Below are 3,546 nucleotides of genomic sequence, written 5' to 3' on the forward strand. Positions count from 1 at the left end.
CGGCCTGCAGGCTGGATCCGGCCTGTGTAATGAGTTTGTGCGGCCCGTGATTAAATTTTTAATATTCTCCGCTACTTTAAAATCTCAGCTACTCAGAAGTGGAAGTGTCTTTGATTATTGGAAATTGAGATATTTAAGAAGATAGTGATACGCGGAAAAGAATTCCACATGTGACTAATCTAGGGTTAACTTCCAATAATTGGTTGCGTGGATTCGCGATACTTCTTTATTTTTAAAAAAAATTCCATTATAAAGATTTACGACTTTTGTACTCGTCTGTACCAAATATGAACTGTTTTGATGTTTAGCGGCAATGTGAAACCCACATTCTTTTAGGCGGAGTTTGCCAGTGCGCACCCAAGGTCAAACAATTCGTTATTTTGGTGGTCAAGTGTGCTGAATCAAGAGGCATTGTAGCATAGACAATAGCTACAGTTGATGACTGAAAATGTGACCAGGCTGTTTGTAAAAGGAAATAATTGTTTTATTTGCGATATAACCCCTTCAAGCTCATTCTATTAATTTAATATTATTTCAATTGATTGCAATACAGTTTGCATATTTATACTGTATATAATTATATTTTTATTAAAATATTGTATATTAAAATTTTTTCACTCACATTTATTCATAAACAAATTACATAATAAAATTTTATTTACTTAAATGAGTCATTTTTGTATTTAACATTTTTTAATTTTAATATTTCGTCCGGCCCGTGAAAAACGTTTTCTTTCTAATCTGGCCCAGGCGCAAAAACTGTTGGCCACACTTAGAGGGCTTTGTCATCTTGGTGAGTTTCTAGGGTCCAGTCCATCTGGGCATTTGGGGGATGTTCCATCTAAAGTGAGAGACATATTGTTGGGCCTTGCCTTGCCCACTATTGAGAGTGAGGTGCGAAGCTTGGTGAGCCTCTTTGGATGTTTGAGGCATTGGATACCCCATTTGGGCATGCTGCCTTCACTCAGTTACTGGGCAGCTCAGAGGGTGCCAGTTTTGAATGGGGCCTGCAGCAAGATATGGTTTGGCAGCTGGTCTAAGCTGTGATCCTAACTGCTCTGTGGCTTGCGTCTTATGACCCAGCAGAACCAACAGTAGGAGAAAATGTCTTTGGGAAAAGAAACTCCAGTAGTCTAAAAATAAATATTTGTATTTTCTCAAACAACACATGCTTATTTTAGAAATCTTAAGAATACAAAGAAGGAGAAAGAAGAAAATAAATCAACTATAACCCCACAACCTATATAACTGTGCATCTTATCTTGGGCAGTCTTTCTTTTTGTGCTTGTAAATACTTTCCTTCTTCTTCAGAAAAGCAGATCATATAGTACATGGAATTTTGTAATTCAGATTTTTCATTATGTCTGATGAAAGCATTTCCCACCTTACTCATTATTTTTCAGCAACATTAAGTTAAATACTTGTTTCATGTTTTGTTGTGGGTGTAGTTCATGATTTACTTAATCTTCTAGCTTTGGATAGATTGTTTTCATTTTCTAGCTGTTGTGACATGTTTTGCTGATCAACACATCTTAATTTTTATTCTACTAAACTAACACCCCAACCTATAAAAGAAAGAAAACTGTTATCTGAAAAGCAATATATCTTTAAGTGAAAAAATACTAATGTGAAAAGAAATATATACATATACTTATAATTGGAGAGGAGGAGGGTGATCCATCTATCTCTCTTGACAATAATGTTCAACTTCCAGAACTTAATTATACTTCTGCAATTTGGGTGATTAGTTCAGTAACACACCCCATCAGTACTGAGCAGTGCCTGAGACAGAAAAACGTAAAATCCACCGGTTGAATAGATTTTCTTTTGTATTCTCCATAAGTTCTGGCAAGACATTTGGCTTTTGGTTAACTGCCTGAAAACAACTTGTCTGAGGGTTACCTTCTGTATTAATCATGCTTTTTACTCTCTATATTTCATAAAGCTTTGACATCATAGGGGGCTTTGCTGGCTGGCGAGAGGCTGCCCCTTTATAGCCAGTTGCTTCCTAAAGATAGCAAATGACTCTCCCGTGAGCACACCTTTCCTATGCAAACCGACGAATCCAAATTCCTCACCTGATTCTCACACAGTTGACCCATAGTTCCCCTGCCCTCCATCAGGTACCAGACCACTGGAGACCACTCCGACAGCCCATAGTCTCACAGAGTTATTCAGATTATTCAATCCTGAACAGGCTCAGACTTCTCTACCCTGTTTCCCCCTTCCTGCCCGAGGAAACCACAATGAAGGCTCGGGGCTTCACTTTTTCCTCTGCTCCTTCTGCCTTGTGACCGAGGACCTTGCCGCTTTCCCATATGTTCCTGCGGGGTGTGGCCTGCCCCTTCTTTTGGGAAATGTAAGCAATAACTTTCAAAGGCAATTCCTCTGTGTCCGGAATAAAACAGATCTGTCTCTACCTAAGCTAGACACTCTGCAGCTGCCTGGGTCCCCGTTCTTGTCTCCCCGCAGCGCGCTCGCGAGTTCACAGCGGCCATGCACTGTCTGTGTCCCTCTGCGGCCGGAGGTTCTGTACGCTCTGTGGACACATTTTCTTATCCCCCATAATACCGAATGCCTTTTAGCTGTTGCAATTTATTTTTTAATTTTTCTGTGGGTGTTATTTTTAAGCTGCCAGAGTTACGCAGATCAAATGGGCACTTTGATTGACATATCTGTCACATGTCCAGTTACTGGGCTTTGGGGAAAGAGTCACACTGTGTAAAATTTACATTTGGGTAGCCGAGGCCTATCTTCATCATATAAAGTCTAGTGGGTTTCTTGTTTCTATTCAAAGATGTTAAAGCAAAATAATGGAGTGATTTTTTCTTCTTCTTTTGAACAAGGAAAAAACATGAAAACCCAGTAAAAAACAAACAAACAAAAAACTGAGAAACAGAGACTGCCTGCTCACAAGACTAGGAAACTAAAGGATTTCTAAGAAAACAAGTGATTTTCCAGAAAAGGATATATCAAATAGAAATAGAACCCAAGGTATTAAGTACATAGTAAAAACATTTTTTCCCCTGCAAAATAACTGTGGTAGGTAAAAAAAAAAAAAAAAAAAAAAAAATTGACTTGATAAAATGCTGAATTTAGAAAATTAAGTCAAACATTGAAAGATCACTGAGTAGTAAGTACGTCTGCACACTTCAGGATAAGACCAGGTCTCCCAAGAGTCCTTAACATAATGTATTAATGTAATATAGTAATACAAACACAAGCATCATACTGAGGAAGGATCGAGTCAGGATGCGCTGGTCTTTGGCTTGGCTTCATTTGGTGGCAATGGACACTCACTTAACTTTCTAGGCCCTCCATCTCTGAACTACAAGGATTGCACTGGCCGAATTTTTCCAGTTCTAAAATTCTAACATGTTAATAATTCACTTGGGATTCTAGGACTCTTGCAAGCCCACTTTTAGGTCTTCAAATAGAATCTCCTGTTCCTTCCCACCTCCCTCCAACCCCCATAGAGACCTTTCCTCTTAATTTATTAGCAGTACCTAATATTTTTGATGTGTTGAAATATTGACCCATACATAT

Source organism: Saccopteryx bilineata, chromosome 1, assembly GCF_036850765.1.
Source record: "Saccopteryx bilineata isolate mSacBil1 chromosome 1, mSacBil1_pri_phased_curated, whole genome shotgun sequence".
Lineage (NCBI taxonomy): Eukaryota > Metazoa > Chordata > Mammalia > Chiroptera > Emballonuridae > Saccopteryx > Saccopteryx bilineata.